Source organism: Pleurodeles waltl, chromosome 5 (assembly GCF_031143425.1).
Source record: "Pleurodeles waltl isolate 20211129_DDA chromosome 5, aPleWal1.hap1.20221129, whole genome shotgun sequence".
NCBI lineage: Eukaryota > Metazoa > Chordata > Amphibia > Caudata > Salamandridae > Pleurodeles > Pleurodeles waltl.
In genome coordinates this window covers 1495071818-1495089439 of record NC_090444.1, presented here as the reverse complement: position 1 = coordinate 1495089439, position 17622 = coordinate 1495071818, and positions in this window count along the sequence as shown.

Sequence of the window (17622 nt, the reverse complement as noted above, 5' to 3'; positions counted from 1 at the left end):
CTACTAGTGGGCCTGCAGCACTGGTTGTGCCACCCACTTAAGTAGCCCCTTAACCTTGTCTCAGGCCTGCCATTGCAAGACCTGTGTGTGCTAAAATAGCAAATATCATATTCATTTCAATGTGTATCATACTACTTTCAGTCAAGCCATATTCATTTTGATAAATGTCAATTTCATTTCAAAGTTATTTATAGTCATTTTAAAGCATGTCAATTTCATTTCAATGAGCTTCTATTTATATTTACAGATCATATTCATTTTAACATGCGTTATATTCATTTCAATCAAAGATAGAATTGGTTCAATGGATGTCATCTTCATGTTAACATGTCTTAAATTAATTTTAGTATATGGCATATCCATTTTAACATTGGCATATTAACTTTATTATGTATCACATTAACTTCAATACTTGCCATATTAATTTTGTTGAAAATCATGAGAATTTAGGCTTTGATTATATTCATTTTAAGGCTTGTCGAATCAAATTCAACGGGGCTTCTACTCATTTCAACACAAACCATTTTAATTTTAAACCAGCTTATTAATTTCCATATATCTCGTATTCATTGCAACCTGGGTAATATTTATGTCAACCCAATTCATATTCATGGCAACATAAATAATGTTCATTTCAATATATGGCATATTATTTTCAATGTGCATTATGTTCTGTTCAGAATATAACATATTCACGTCATTAACATATTCATTTCAATCTGCCATATTAATTTCAATCTATGTCACATTCTCCTCATAACCTACGACAGTAATTTCAAGAAATATCCTGTTCTTTTTAATGCATATTGTGTTTGTTTCTATGATTGCCTTATTGTTTACAGTAAGGGCCCTATTCAGTTCAGTACAATTTTTTTAACACATGTTTTATTAATTATAACCAATACAGAAGGCCCATCTGGACTCATTCAATTATCATCTTCACATTGCATAGATCAGAGCAGCTTTACAAGAAATACATCCACTTACTTTTTTTAATTTATTACTCCAAGCGTCCATTGACAACCTTCAATCTCAATTAACAGTAAACAACCCACTCTATCTAACCCAAATGGGCATTAATATCACTGGTGTATCAGGTATGGCTCCCAACTGCCACATTATTTTCGGATCTCCACTGCCCTATCAGTATCAAAATGCACCCCTGAGCCAAGGTCAGCCACCAGAGCCTCCCAGGTATGTGCCACCACCACTGCCCTAATCTCTCTCTTTGCCTCTCTAAGCCGCACTTCCCCCTCTGTAGCTGCCCACTTTGCCCACTCATGTCGGCACTTCAGCAATTGGGATCCCACTGCCGCTTTTCAGTTCCTTGTTATTTCACGCTTTGCACATAAGAATAGCAAGTGTTGGAATCTACTGGTGACCGTAGTTTTCACGGTGTGTGGGGACCATCTCAGTAGACAGTGCCCTGGTTTACAGGTTATCACCATATCTAGGAGGGTGGCTGCAGGAAATATCATGTTTTTGGCCTGTTACCCCCATTTTCTGCCTGATGTCAGTGTATTTGACTGTGTTCATTGGGATCCTACTAATCAGAGCCCCAGTGATTATGCTTTCTCGCTCCTAACTTCATAATGGTAACCCAGTATTTCACCGAAAATTGGCATACAGGTGCCCCCTTATAAGTCCCCTAGTATATTGTACCTAGATACCCAGGACATAAGGGTTCCAGGGAATCCCTATGGGCTGCAACATTTATTTTGCCAGTCATAGGGACTCAAAGCAAAGGCTTCTACAGGACTGCCATTGCAGCCTATGTAAAATGGTGCATGCGCCCATTTCACTGCCATTTACAATCCATCCGGTCACTTATAAGTCACTTTTAATGCAGGCCTTCCAGACCTGAAGGCTGGGTGTGGAGTACCTGTGTGTGAGGGCACCCCTGCACTAGCAGAGGTGCCCCCACATTCTCCAGGTGCCAATTTACGTGTGCACTGGACACCGGTCACCACCTATGTCAAGCTTTACAATGGTAACTCTGAATATGTCCATGTTTCGTATCAAACATGTTGGGATCATACTCCAAGGATTTTGCAAGCATTTGTCGTATGATTCCATGCACTCTGGGGGCTCCTTAGAGGACCCTCTGTATTGCTATTACTGCCTTTTGAGGTCTTTCAGGCAGCCCCTGCTGCTGCCACCTCACAGACAGGTATCTGCCCTCCTATTGCTTGAGCAGCTCAAGCCCAGGAAGGCAGAACAAAGGATATCCTTTGGGAGATGGGTGTTACACCGTCTCCCCTTGGAAATAGGTGTTACCGGAATGGGAGAGGTAGCCTCCCACAGCCTTCGGAAATGCATTGAAGGACACAGATGGTGCCTTCCTTGCATAATCTAGTCTATGCCATTCCAGGGACCCCTAGTCCCTGCTCTGGCACAAAAATGGAGAAAGGAAAGGGGAGTGACCACTCCCCTGTCCATCACCACCCCAGAGGTGGTGTGCAAAGCTCCTTGGGAGGGTCCCTGGGTTTTGTCATCTTGGATTTCAAGGTGGCAGGGAAATCTGGGAGCATCTGAGTGGCCAGTGCAGCAGGTGACGTCAGAGCCCTCCCCTGATTGGTGCTTACCAGAGTAGCTGACCAATCACCCTTTCAGGGCTATTTAGGATCTCTCTCTTTGGTGGTTCTGCAGATTCAAATTGCAAGACTCAAGCATGAATCCTCTGATTCCTTTACTTCACCTTCTTACCGAAGAAACTGCTTCTGTACTCTCCAGGAACACTACAACTGCAACAAAGAAGCAAAGACGACTTCTGCAACATTGTATCTTCGGCTCCTACCAGCAACTGCAACTATTTCCCGGTCGCGCATCCTTACAGGACAGCCTGTCTTCAGCCTGCACCAGAAGAATGAAGGAATCTCCCTTGGATTGAAGGAGTCACTCCTCTGCTTCACCAGGCACGTATCTGCAGTGATGAAGGTGGCTTGGGTCCCCTCACCTGACGAATAGCGTGGATCCAGCATCACAGGTGATGGACTGAAGTGGTCCAGATGGTCCTGACATCCAACTTTGGTGCTGGTAAGAGCTTGCCTCCCCACGCCAGACAGTGCCCTGTGCACCACATGTTTTGCAGTTGTCAAGGATTATTGGTATCTTTCCACAACCTTCTTCATGCACTGTGCAGCTCCGACCTACAGCACTCCTTCCTGTGATGCACAACCTCCTGTGTGGTTCTCCGGCGGCATGGGATCCTCTTGTGTAGTGTTGCGTGGGCCTCCTTTTGCACCTTCTTTGTCTCCGTGCTGTGGGACTTCTGTGCACACTGCTTGGTATTCTGAGGGCTCTCTGAGAGTAGAGTCCGCCAGGTGCCTCCTGGTCCCGGGCACTGCCATTTTCCGCTAACTGTGAGCTTTGTGTGTGCCAAGGCTTGTTGGCAGAATCCAGCAATGCAAACCAGACTGTAATCATTCATCTGGCGTCAGATATTATCTGCACCAACCAGGAACCCGCGTCCATCTTCTTGGGTGCAGTACTGACAGTTGTTCTTCACCAGTGGTCCTTCTTTTGCACCTTCATCCGGGTTAGCAGGGGCTCCTTTTCTCCATGGACTCTTTAGTGCTTCTTGGACTTGATCCTCTTCTTCCACAGGTCTTCAGGTCCAGGAGTCCATTGTTGGTGTCTTGCAGTCTCTTCTGGATCTTGCAATATCTTCTTTCTCAAGTTCTTGTGTGTTCTAGGAAAGGTACTGTGATTTTCTCCTATTTTCCTGGGCTCTGCGGTGGGTTCTATTACTTACTTTTTGTGCTTCCTAATACTACCAGCGCCCCTCTACACACTACGCTTGCCTAGGTGGGAAACTGACTTTCTCATTCCACTTTCTTAGTATATGGTTTGTGTTCCCCAGGCCCATTTCTAACTATTTCACTGTTTTCTAACTGTTTTTACAGCTATTTCTGCATACTATTGTATATAATTACTTACCTCCTAAGGTAATATAATCTCAATGGTATTTTTGGCATTTGTCTCACCTAAATAAAGTGCCTTTATTTTTGTAACACTGAGTATTTTCTTTCATGTGTGTGAGTATGATGTGACTAAAGTGGTAGTGCATGAGCTTTGTGTGTTTCCTAGTTAGGTATTTGGCTGCTCACCCACACTACCCCTAGAGAACCTGGCATCCAGATACTGACTACATTTCACTAATAACGGATAACTGGACCTGGTATAAGGTGTAAGTACCTTAGGTACCCACTACAAGCCAGGCCAGCCTCCTACAGTGGCCGTTCATGTTTAGGAGCTCCTTGCTTTAGAATGGAGAGCAGGCGTCTAATATTGAGGGCCGTGTTATGTCCTGGGATTAATCCAGCCCGAACCAGATGTATGAACCGAGGCATGTGAAGGAGTAGTTTAATGAGAATCGACATTTAGCATTGATAGAGGTTGATAGGCCTGTAGTCACTAGGGGATTTTCCCAGTTTTAATAGTGGCATCACTAGTGTTTCTGAGGTAGTATTTGGTAGAGATCTTGTTGCTAGTGCCTCGTTATAAAATACTTTGAGCTGGGGTGCCAATTGGGCCGCACAGATCAGGTACCATCTGCAGGGAATCCATTTGTCCCCGGGGTCTTCCCCCTGGCCATGTCCTTAATTTCCGTTCTAATTTCTTGTTGTGTGATAACGTGCCCAATCTCATCTGCCTCTTCACAAGAGAGGCATGGTAGTTCCAAAAGTTCTAAATATTCCCTCACTGATGTTGCCTCACAGGTGCAGGCACTTCAATACAGTTGTGTGTAACATTGGAGGAAACAGTCATTAATCTCTTCCTGCCTCAATTCCAGCCCACCTCTGTCAGTTTCTCCTTCAAGAATTGGAGTCCCTCTCTTAGTGGGGTTTGACAGACAAGACAACAAGGTGCCTGTCCTGTCTCTCTCCTCATGAGTGTGTGGTATATATCCCCTGTAATCAAAGCAGCAAAGTCACGCTAATTTAGTCGCTACCTTCTCTCTTATCCAACATTGGTTGTTGTTGATCAAGAGCGTCCTGTCCCTGCTGTTCAAGCTGGCACAACTCATTCTCAGCAGTTAGCACCTCCCTCAACAGCGTCCCCCTCACACCCGTACACTTCACGAGGCACTTACCCTCAGTGTTACCTTGAATGCTTCTCATTCTGCATGTTTGCTCATCGCAGTACCTTCATTTGTTTTGAAATCTGGGGCTACGTTCTGTCCAATTTCTTCTCTGAAGACCAGGTCTTCTAAAATTTCTGGTTTAAGTCTCCATGTGGGTATCCTAGGTCTAGTACAGTGCCAATCAAAACTCATGAGGATCGGATTGTGGTCTGAGATCATGTGGGCTGTGTATTCTGTGGTCATTACTCTCCCATGGACATCTGAGGAACATAAGAACGTATTCTGCCCCACATGTAGGTTATACAGACTGAAAAAATAGGAGTACTCCCTTGTGTGAGGATATTTCATTCACCAAGTGTCTATTAGACCCCACTTCCGTTGCTAATTTAAGAATGTCCGGGCCAATCTCAGGTCCGGAGATTCTCTCATCAGGAATGCGATCTGTTCATCTCTACATCCGCCACACAATTGAAGTCCCCCCAATCAGTAAGGACTGTGTCATGTAATGGGCCAAGGTCCCTCATGGGTTTGTAATAAAGGGGCCATGATCCATGTTTGGTGCATAAATGTTAATGAGGGCCAAGTCCCTGCCCCTCTAACCGCCCTCTTATTGCTGCATATCTCCCCTCTGGCTTTATCACGTGCGCCACATGCTGGAACGGAAACCCCACTCTCACCCACAAGAGGACCACCAATGCAAATGCAGAGTAGGGTGTATAATATACCTGGCCTCATCATCTGTGTTGCAGCACCCTCCCCTCCTGGGCAGTGGGATTAGAATTTTGGGGAAACGCAATATGCATACCTCTCCTGTTCAAATATGAGACTACTTTACATCTCTTTGACATGGTGTGCATACCACTGATATTCCAGGAAATTATCTTATACCTCACTTGCTGGGCCATGTGGTGTGCTGAAAGTGTAGCTGTCCATACCCTTTGGCTTCTTTCTTTTTGTGTGTTCCTGGTACCCCTGGCACTGTAGTATAATTTCAGGTGTTGATGCAATCTTTTTAAACCCCCAATAACTCAACTTCCCAACTTTCAACAAACTTTCCCCCCATGACAAATCGAGCAAAGCCCCAGGTCCAAACCAGGCCATATCTGATCACATAATGTAGACTGTTCCACTTAACATGCATGTGCAAGCAGCTTAGGACTCTAGATCGAGCCCCTAATTCAGAGCCCCACCCAGGAGCTTATGACAGGCAAACACGTGCATCTCCCGGTTTTATTCATCAACTTATTTCCTTCCCCGAGCAATTGCAGAGTAGTGTCCTCTGAGCCCCCCTCAACGGCAGTGTGGTCAAGCATAAAAGAATATCATCTGCAGTTGTATGAGTAACATGAGGCAGAAGGGTACTAGAAGTGCTCAACTTATTTGAGGCTGAGTCCGACTCTGAGTCTTTCTGTATGGGCTTCTTGAATCGAAAGCAGGGATCCAGTGTCGGAGCCCTGCATATGTACCACTGCCTCCACTACTCATCTCCTTTCATTTTGGGATTACTCGTACTCCACAATTTAATCCCCCACATTCTCTGAGGTCTCATGGAGCGCTGTGTTGTCTGTGTTCCACCAGACTTGCTGCGGGGAGTTGAAGAAGAGGGACTTGCCATCTATTGCCACTCTGAGGCGTACCGGGAATAGCATACAGTATTGCACCCCCAATTGCCGCAGTTGCTTTTTTGCGTTGTTAAAAGTAGATCGCCGCTTTTGAACTTCTCGAGAAAAATCAGGAAAGATGCTCAATTTGCTTTTGTCTATGATGAAGTCTCCCCGCCTACTTGCCTGAGCCAGGATATAGTCATGATATTTGTAGAAAATGAGTTTGCCCATTACCGGCCATGGCACCCGCTCCAAAGTGAAGAAGGGGGACAAGTCTTCCTGGGGGAATTTTAGCTCGGATAAAGTTATCTGAGTAATCTATCATATTATTCCCTTCCGCTCACTCCAGAAGTCTCACCAGTTGGATATTATTGTGTTGGGATCTATTTTCCGCATCTTCAGCCCGCAATTCTAAGCTCTTCACTTTTGCTTCCATGGTAGTCAATCAAGTGGTTAGGCCCGCCACCACAGGGAGTATTCCCACCAACTCTCGTTCTGCAGTAGTAACAGGCTCTGCCAATTGGCAATGGTCATCTCTAAGCAGGCATTATGACTGCTCCCAAGATGTCTATTTTGGTCTCGAACACCTCCCTCATGGCTGTTATCACTTGAATTACATCTCGCAGTATTGGACCCTGCTGTGCACTTTCTTCTATATTTGTTTCCTCATCCGCCGGTGGGGTAGTGTCCATCTTTCTTGTGGTGTTCCCCATCATGGCCACTCTGGAACTTGAGTAAGTCACCCTTCAGTTTTACTTCTATGGTTACAGCAGTTCCTCTTTACCTCTGATGTCCCGAGTTTAAACACAGTTCGTGCCTTCTGCCCACTTCTCCCCCTCTCGTCAGCACTCCATGGCTATTCACACATGTCTTCTGTGCAGGGTCCAGGCTGGGGAGTCCCAAGACTAGGGTCAGCCCATTATCTCTTTCCAAAGGCGCCTCCCCTAAGCCTCCTTCTCCATCACCAGTCTCTTGTTAACACCCTTTATCCTTCAACAGTGCCCCACAATCAAGAGGCAGCGCCAGCCAGCAGCAATGGGGAGTTTCCTCACTCTATTTCAGTTTGTTCTGCTCCTCCGACCAAGCCATCCCAGGACCAAAGGTCACTAAGACACTGTCAGCAGCCTCTCAGCCTCCATGGTAGATTCGCAGGGGGTAAGGGCCCTCTAGCCCAGGTCTCCAAGTTCAGAGTGGGGATGGGAAGCAATAACTACTTCTCCTCCTCTCACCACCCCCCAACACTCAGGCCTTCATCCGGTGAGTATATAGCAGAAATATGGGGGGAGCACACCCCCATCACTGTCTCCGTGGCCCCTCCACCGATCTCAATGGCGTCACCGCTGCTGCCTCCCTGGGCGTCTCCTTCTTCCGGGTCAGCTCTGCATTGGTCTCCGACTCTGAGCAGACCTATCCAGCCGCTCCACTGAAGTCTGGGCAGTGCCTCTGACCCCTCAGCTCCTTAACCCTAGAACGCCACCCGATCCTCCCGCCTCTATTGATCAGGGCGTGCACACCTCTGCCTGCCATTCACTGTGTCTGTCGAGGCCACTCTCTGGCTCCATCACATCATTTATGCACCATCCCACACTTGGCCTCGCCACTGCCTCACGCTTCTAGGCTTTCTCATTCAGCTCTGGCCTCAGGCACAATGGCCACCATTATGTGCCACTTTGTACTCTCCGGCACCTTTGCTTTGTCCACTCTGCTTCCTGTCTCAGCTCAATTTGGGGGCCCCGTTTTCCTGGGAGTCTCCCATTGCCCCTGATGTGTTTTGGGGCCTGTTGGACTTCAGGATGTTGGCATGTTGGGGCCTGTGAGTCGAGAACTCCTCAATCAGCCACTGCCCCATCGGCATAAGGCCACGCCCCCCTCAGTTCAGTACAGTTGATAAATTTTCACTATATATCTTATTCAGTTTGAAGTGCGTGCTATTCATATTTTATTTGTTTTGGTTCAAGTGAGATTCACTCTGCCTGGTATCATATTTGTTGTCACATATATTACCTTCACTCTTGTGTGTGTCATATTCATTTTGCAGCATAATATGCATTTAAGGAGGTGTTCTATACATTGATCACTAATTTTAACATGAATTGCTTCCCATACAAGTAACTTAAACACTTTCAGTACTTCCATTCAAACTATTTTGGCACCCAAATACTCATTGAAAAAAGCATGATGTTGTTCTATTTTCCTTGTATAAAAAATAAATACTCTCAGCTAAAAATTCATTAGCTTCTCTTGCCCATATTAAGACTTAAAAACAATAATCCTTTTCCCAAAACTTATAAAAGGTGCCAACAAAACATTTGCAAAAGGAAATCTCAGAAAGAGTTGTTTTAGTATTTGCAAAGTTATTAATTAAGAGTCATAGTTTCAGCAGGAGAGTAAAAGAGTTTCTCTTACCTGTGCCTGTTATTCTCTTCTCTTGAGCTCTGAAACTTCACACAGGGGCGGATCCTCCATAAGGTCAGAGGAGCGTCACCACCCTACCCCGCCAGCAGCAGCAGTGTTTGTGATAGTTTTTTTGGGAAAAGGGGCAGGGCCATGGGGGTGACAAGCAATGAGGGGGAGTGCAAGTACTCCCCCTTAGAGCGCATGTGTGTTTGGCCAGCTGTCTCAGGCCGGTGAAACACACATGCGCACGATATTCTGTCCATCCTAGCAACACAGTTGCTGGGCTGGAGAGAGCCTGCACAGGCTCCCAGTCTGCCTGGGAACATCCTGGCAGGGTGCCCCCAGCCAATCCTAACACTGCTCTAAGCAGCATCAGGATTGGCACCAGGTAGGCTGGGAGCGTGTGCCTGCCTGCAATGAGGAGACGGAGGAGTGGAGCAGCGCTCAGCAGTGAGGTAAGTCTTTTATTTTTTTAAATTTTTTTAAATTACATTTTATTCTTCTCCTTCCACCCCTCTCGCCCTGCCCCTTCTAAATAGCGCGAGCCACGACTGACTTTACACCTCAAAATGCTGCCACTTCCTTACTCCTAATTGCTGGGCAAAGCCTTTCAAAGTATCTTACAGCTTGTCTTGATTGACCCTGAAACTGCTGAAACAGTTATATGTAATAAATGCAGGATAATTGCAGACAGTAATTTCCCTGCATGACTCTGTCATCACAGGCTGCCTGGTGCTCTGGAACACAGAAGGCTCACACTCAAGCACATACCAAAACCACTGGAATAATATACATAAAGGTTAGAGAGTGTCCATTATTTAAAATATTCTAACCAAAATGGCTGCTGAGATGTTGTTCTCACCTGAATTAGACACTTGATACAAAAGCACGCAAGTAGAAAGAGGATTCCTGCCCTCCAATAGCCATACAGCACGCCAAAGTGCCCTGTAAACTTGAAGTGGCATGTAGGAGGAGATATGGGGGAATCAAAATGTGATTTCACAGGTCAGTTCCTGACAGTAGTTGAGGGTTAACGTGTTCAGTCCTATTAAATCACTACATGCCGTTTCTGATGGTTAAATGTGGATTTTGGGCAGTTGTTTAAAGTCATATGTGCTCTTGGAATCATACATCACAGATCATTTCAGAGTAATATTTGTGCAATATATCTTTTATTCTATATACAGTTGGTGCACACGTCCACATTGGAAACAAGGTTAATTGTGTAAATTATCTGGACTCCTGCAGCTACAACCCACATACTATTTTAGATGACCATGTGTGCATCTTTGTTGTCCTGTACAATGGTGCTGTGCAGGATACAATTCAAGATGTGGGCTGTTTACTTGTGTAAGTCATGTGAACCCTGTAAGTTACATATTACATGCCATTTTGGCTGGTCATGTGTTTATTTTCTGTTGTCTCTGCTAGTGCTACTTTTATATTTTTCATGGTTCTGTTCAGCCTTCCTTTTGATGTAGGGGACACATGTTTGGTGTCACCTAAGTCACCCACCATTTTTCTGTTTCAGGGTTTTGATGTACATGTTCTGTCTGTGTTCTTGTTTGTGGTTTCTACCATGTCTGCGGTAATTAATTTGTAGAAATGTAAGTGCCAGGGCCAATGGTATTTCACAGGAGGACACTGTTCTGGGGTTGACACTACCAGCTGTCTCTGCTAGCACCGCCAAATACTAACCATCACATAATACAAGTTTGACCTTTTGATTCTTCCAGGTCAACTAACACTGAAAATATGGTCTGGACTGTTTGCATTAATTTTTGTAAGCATATTGCATAAATTGTTCAAGAGCTCTTCTCAAAAGAATACAGACACCATGTGGTAGACTGTCATAAATAAGTGCTCATGTTTGCAAATAAGTACCAATGCTAAATACAGGCAAGCACCAGCACAAATTAAGCACTACAGTCTATATTTATCAAGGTTTTGCAAGGGTGACACAAAACCGAAGTGAGATTCATCAAGCTAAGCACGGCCTCCTTGTGTGGCCCTGTTTTGCTTGATAAACCTAGAGAAACATAAGGCTGCAAAAATTGTTGTGGCAGGGAGGTGTTTCATGGGTGGAGTGTGGGTGTTCCCATGCATCCACCAATGGATTTTTGGTGCATTCCCCAATTTACAATTAGTGCTAGTCCTGGGAATGCATTAAAATGCTATGCCTCCCTAGGTGAGGCGTAACAAGGACAAATATCTTCATTATTCCTTGTGTTTCACCTTTTTATGCATGCTGCATTCAGCAGCACACATAGAAAGAGGAAAGTGCTTCTCAGGATTGTTTTTGTGTAGGAAAGTGCCCCTTCTTGCACAGAAACAATCCTGCCTACAACTCTCGCAACATGACGTAAGGGTGCTGTGTTGGCACTAGGTGGCCAAAAGTGCCCCAGCCTTAGTAAAGCACAGCAATGTGCTGCATAATGGTAAATTTGGTGCACTCCGTCCCTTTCCCTTTCATGCTGCAGAGTAAGGTGGCTTGCTTCGGGTGCGCTCTTAAAAGATTGATACATTTTCCCTTACATATTTTACAAACTCTTGCATGGGAGAACTGACGTTCTTTGTCCAGAGCTTTTGTGTGTGTTTTCTGGGCATCGGTTTTGTAAGGTGAGTGTTATTTGTGTTAGCTTGTGAGTATGTGTAGATTTTTAAGATTAAGCAGTGTACATGTAAGGTTCAGGGTCTCTTGGTTTATTTTCTTTATAAAAATAGAGAAGTTTATTATGTCCTGTCTACCTTAGCCCTGTGTCTTATTGAGCGGTGCCAGTGAGCCATACCAGTTGATTGTTAGCTGTGACTGTTCCACCAGAGTAAGATATGTTAGCTCATTGAGTTTAGACTTAATTATTGTCATCATTCTTGGATGGGCAGTACAATGGTAATACCATCTTCACAGAACACTTGAAGTTTACCAGACCACAGTGTCCTGAGGAGTCATAGGAAAAAGCCTTGATGATAATGCCCACTATAAAAACATATTTCCTTCTATTAAATCAAAGAGAAGTACCAAGCCTTATTGTTGCTTAAACTCTCTTCAGCATGTTTAATGATCTGCAAATCAGGAAATACGAAAGATATCCTTTTCACCAAACATTTGTTCTATTTTTTTACCTTTCTTTTTGCTTTAGCTGGTTGGCTATCTTTTATAGTGTCTCTGCACTTAAGCTGACCTTGAGAAAGATAACACAAATAACGACTATCCCTGCCACGTCATTACATGCATATCAATATGTATTTTAACCCTTTATACACCACAGACGTAATGGTTACGTCCGTGGCAGCTTGTCTTATTTTTTTTTAAAGCCATGTCTGTGTATTTCTTTTAACATATTTCTTCCCACCTAAAGTAATCATTAAAACAGTGTGAAAAGAAAGGCTCACAGACATGTTGATTTTCTCATTATTAAACCTTTACTAAACGTTTTTATGATAATCATTATTAAACATTGCATTGTGTGAATTATTAAATTTAGATTTGAACAAATTATTTTAGTAGTAGTAAATCATTTATTAAATTTACACACAACAGAATACAATATTATTTTATATTGAATCCATCACAGATTATTATTTAAAAAGTACATTAAAATATTTTAAGAAAAAAGCAGGCAAAACAATACAATGCAAATTACAATAAATGCGAGGTTAAATATTTACCTCCCAGAGCTTGATGGCTTGCCTTAAGAATTTTAGAGTTGGCCACAGCTTTTACAGTACCGCCCCGAAAGCAAAATGAAACTGCCTTTGATATTGTTCTTATGCCCTCTGTGTTGAACATGGGCCTGTTGTAGGTTGTTTAGGATTGGCCCTTAGTACCTATTGTAGGTTGATTAGGATTGTCCCTTAGTACCCTATGAAGGCCCCTTCTTTCGAAGAAAAAACATGTAGGTGGTCATTACAACCCAGGCGGACGGTGTTAAAGCGGCGGTAAGACCGTCAACAGGCCGGCGGTAAAAATTTTGCAATTACGACCGTGGCGGAAACCGCCAACAAAGACAGCCACTTTAACACTCAGCCCGCCACGGCGGTACAAACAAACAGCGCGGTGGTCACCGCCAACAGACAGGCGGGAGACAATGTACCGCCCACACTATTATGACAGGCCAAACCGCCACCTTTTCCGGGGCGGATTCACCGCAGATGAAAACACGGCGGAAACAGGAATTTCGAAGGGAAAACGTCACCTCTACAGACCCCACGAGGAACGAGGACACCATGGATCCGGAACTCCAAAATCTACCTGCGATAGTCTTCCTGCTCCTCTACCAGAAGCACGAATGCTGGCGGCGAAGACCACGGTGAGTACTGCATCTATGACAAAGGGGAGGGGGGAGGGAAAAAACAGGGACACACACACGCAACACGCAACGCCCCCACCCCCACCCACTACAACACACACACTAATGCATATTAATACATCACAGTTACACCCCCCAAAGCCCCTGGAAGAATGCAATGACAATAGAAAATGAGTGTAACCATTGTCATATATTAAAATCAAGTAGGCAGAAATATATATACACCATTTACAAAATATATACCAAGCATAGTAGTCCAGGTAGTGCTCCAATTAAGTCCGTGGAACACTGTGACCACACGGTATGGGCGAGGCCCACACAAGATCCCCGACCATGATGAAGAGAACACTGCAGGGGCATCAGAGAGCAACTAAACAGGCACCTCAGGGGGAGGGAAAGGGGGGGCACCTGAGCCGCTTGAGTGCACAACGCCAAATCCACGAGGGGGCCACATGCCAACTGTTCAATCCTGGGGAGTGCAAGGCCACAGTCTCTCAAGTCCATACAGTGGGTAGCTTGCCCACTGTTCAATCCTGGGGAGTGCAAAGCCACAGTCTCACAAGTGGATAACAGTCTCCACTGGTTCTGGAGGGGGTTTTGTGCCCAGAGTGCTTCATCTTGCCAAGGACTGAGGTAGTGGATGTGATACTCCACTGGTTCTGGAAGGGGCTTTGTGCCCAGAGTGCTTCATCCTGCCAAGGACTGAGGTAGTGGATGTGATACTCCACTGGTTCTGGAGGGGGCTTTGTGTCCAGAGTGCTTCATCCTGTTAAGGACTGAGGTAGTGGATGTATCTCTCCACTGGTTCTGGAGGGGGCTTTGTGCCCAGAGTGCTTCATCCTGCCAAGGACTGAGGTAGTGGATGTGATACTCCACTGGTTCTGGAGGGGGCTTTGTGCCCAGAGTGCTTGATCCTGCCAAGGACTGAGGTAGTGGATGCCTTTATCCACAGAAAGTGGTGCATCATGGAAGCTGCCCAGGCGCCTGGAATTGACCAACAGCCTCGGACGACTAACCACTGGAGATGGCAGCCATGTCTGCGGTGGTGCCACTGGCTCAGAATGCCGCGGGGCTGCTGGCAGTGCTTGTGGCGGTGTCAGTCGCGGTGGTGCTTGTGGTGGGCTCTGTGGCAGCGGTGCTTGTGGCGGGCTCTGTGGTAGTGGTGCTGGCGGCAGGCACTGTGGCAGTGGTGCTGGCGGCGGGCTCTGTGGCGGCGGTGCTGGCGGCGGGCCCTGTGGTGGTGGTGCTGGTTGCGGGCTCTGTGGTGGCGGTGCTGGTTGCGGGCGCTGTGGCAGCGGTGCTGGCAGCGGGCTCTGTGGCAGCGGTGCTGGCAGCAGTGCAGGTGGCGGTGCTGGCGGCACTGCAGGTGGCAGTGCAGGTGGCGGTGCAGGTGGCATCTTCTCCGCCGTACAGTTTGGCGTCGACGTGGAAAGAAGGTGTGACACTTGTCCCTCAGTCGGTGTCACCATGCCCTCTACTGACCTGCCCTTCAGTTTCTGGCCCTTCCCCACCTTTGATGATGGCGCAGCTGTCTTGCCACTATCCCCTTTCATTTTCCCTGACACCTTGGTGGCAGGTGTTTTCTGCTTCTCCCTCTGGGATGTGGGCAACATTTTTAGCTTGGCAGGTGGCGGAGTGTCTTTGCCCTCGCTCCGTGGCACACTGGCAGCCCTGATGGTTTGCGCACTCCAATAGCCTGGAGTTGCTGGCACCACTGTGCCTGGGGATGTAGTGGCTGAGGCGCTGGGTTGGGACCTGGAAAGCCTGGCCCTAGGGGACGGACGGGGGGGAGGTGTAGAGAAGATGTCAATATTAGCCAGGAAACGTTTTTTAGACACACTGGGACTGGTAGATGGATGGGATTTGGGAGTGGAGGAAGGGGTAGTGGTTGTAGGAGGTGTACTTCTGCTGAATTTGGGTGAAGGTGCATGGGCTGGAGGCTGTTGTGAGGTGGATGGCTGTTGGGTGGGTGTGTGCCTGCGTTTGTGTACTTTGGGAGGAGGACTCACTGACACACTGGGAGAGGACACAGGGGATGTGTGAATGGTAGTGGGGGTGGTGAGTGCACGTGAGCAGTGTGTGGTGATGGGCGTGCTGGTGATGGAGGTAGTGGCTGAAGATGTAGTGCATGCAAGTGTGAGTGGAGACGAGACTGGGAGGGAGGAGGGAGATGAGTAGGAGGGGGACACAGTGGAGGCAGTTGATGTTGGTATGTCTGCATGGGTATGATGCTTGTGTGTGTGCCTGTGGGATGTGTGGTTCTTATGTTTGCCTGAGCCACTTTTGTGTGTTGATGTGTGTGCATGCTAGTCTGATGGTGTGCTTGGGATAGGCTGAGGTACAGGGGATTAGGTCTGGGTGGAGGAAGTTGGAGGGGGAGGCTGGACACAGGGACAATGGCTACCATCAGTGCAGAGGCCAGAGCCTCAAATGCTCTCTGTTGGGCTGCCTGGCCAGAATGAATTCCCTCCAGGTATGCATTTGTTTGTTGCAAATGCCTCTCTACACCCTGGATGGCATTCAGAATGGTAGACTGCCCAACAGTGAGGGATCTCAGGAGGTCAATTGCCTCCTCACTGAGGGCAGCAGGGCTGACTGGGGCAGGGCCTGAGGTGCCTGGGGCGAAGGAGATGCCCACCCTCCTGGGTGAGCGGGCAGGAGACACACGCTGAGGGGCTGTTGGGAGGGCGGTGCTGGTGGGGGGGTGGCGGCTGTACCTGTTGATGCGGGTGGCACAGAGGGGCCCACCACTGCAAGGGAGCTCCCATCAGAGGAGAAGTCGCTGTCACTGCTGTCACCTTGTGTCCCCGCCGTGGAGCTCCCCTCGTCCTTATTCCCACTGGTGGCTTCTGACTCTGTTGTTTCGCCCTTCAGGGCCAAGTGGGATGCAGCTCCCTCCTGCTCCGGTGCCACTGCTCCTCCGCCTGATGATGCTATTGCACACAAGAACAGGGAGACCACAAAAAGGGTGGGGGGAAGACAGAAGAAAGACATGTTCAGTGCATGCAACACCACGACTGTTGGCGGACACTTCAGACACATTAGCCCTCTGCACTACGCCATGCACTTATTGTTCCTAGATTATTCACATGCCCATGGGGTACAAGGCCTAAGCCCGATTGCTGCACACATGGAAGTCACAGGAGCCTGACTAGGTGTAGATGGCACTAACCACTAGTGGGGTTGGGGTTCCACTGAACCTGCCTCCCAAGGGACATTGCCTACGAAGCTTGCCCTGGCCTAGGGGAGCCCACTGCCCACCTCCCCCACCCAGACACCTCATAATGCGCGCAGAGTCAGATGAATGTGACTGTACTCACCCCCTTGTGGCTGCTGTGATGCCGTCAAGCGCCCATCCAACTCCGGATACGCCACTGCCAAGATCCGGAACATTAGGGGGGTCATGGTGCGACGGGCACCCCTCCCACGTTGGGAGGCCATCCCCAGCTGGGCCTTCGCCGTCTTCTTGCTCCAGCGACAAATGTCCTCCCATCTTTTACCGCAGTCGGTGCTCTGTCTGTGGTGGACCCCCAGGGTCCGGACGTCCTTGGCGATTGCACGCCAAATATCCTTCTTCTGGTGGGCGCTGAACTAGAGGATTAGCACAGGGGAAAAGGAAGATCTTTACCCGTCTGGACCGTCATACTCATTGGCCCAAGTTCCCACCCGTGCCCTGACGCACATTAACTCACCATCTGCTCATTCATGCCTCAGTCCCCCCCAGGTGTCTTCCATCCTCACCACTCCAAACAGGCATTGCCCATGCTGCATGGTCACAGTGTAATCACCTGTTTGGCTGGAGGTCCATACAGTTGTGTGTACTGGGGGAGGACCCCATCCACTAATTTCTCCAACTCCTCTGAAGTGAAGGCAGGGGCCTTTTCCCCAGACACATGAGCCATCATCGCTTCCAGACTGAGGTCACAGCAACACTTGCAGTGTAGGTCCTCTCCTGTTGAAGGTCAGGTATCAAGTGAGTGAACAGACAGAAAATGCTGGTTATGTCCGCGGCGGTGTGTACCGTCTCCGCCGGTGTACATCGTCATTGGCTCCTCTGACCCATAATGTCCAATGTTAACCAATGCAGGATTGTGCTGCGGTCTTCGACCGCCTACCGTGACGGTGTAGAACTCAAGCGCAGTTACCTCTTATCCCCTTGTCCCACCTTACAGGTCAGGCAGCCGCCATTTCAGGGGGCCACATGGCATTAATAATAACTGCATCA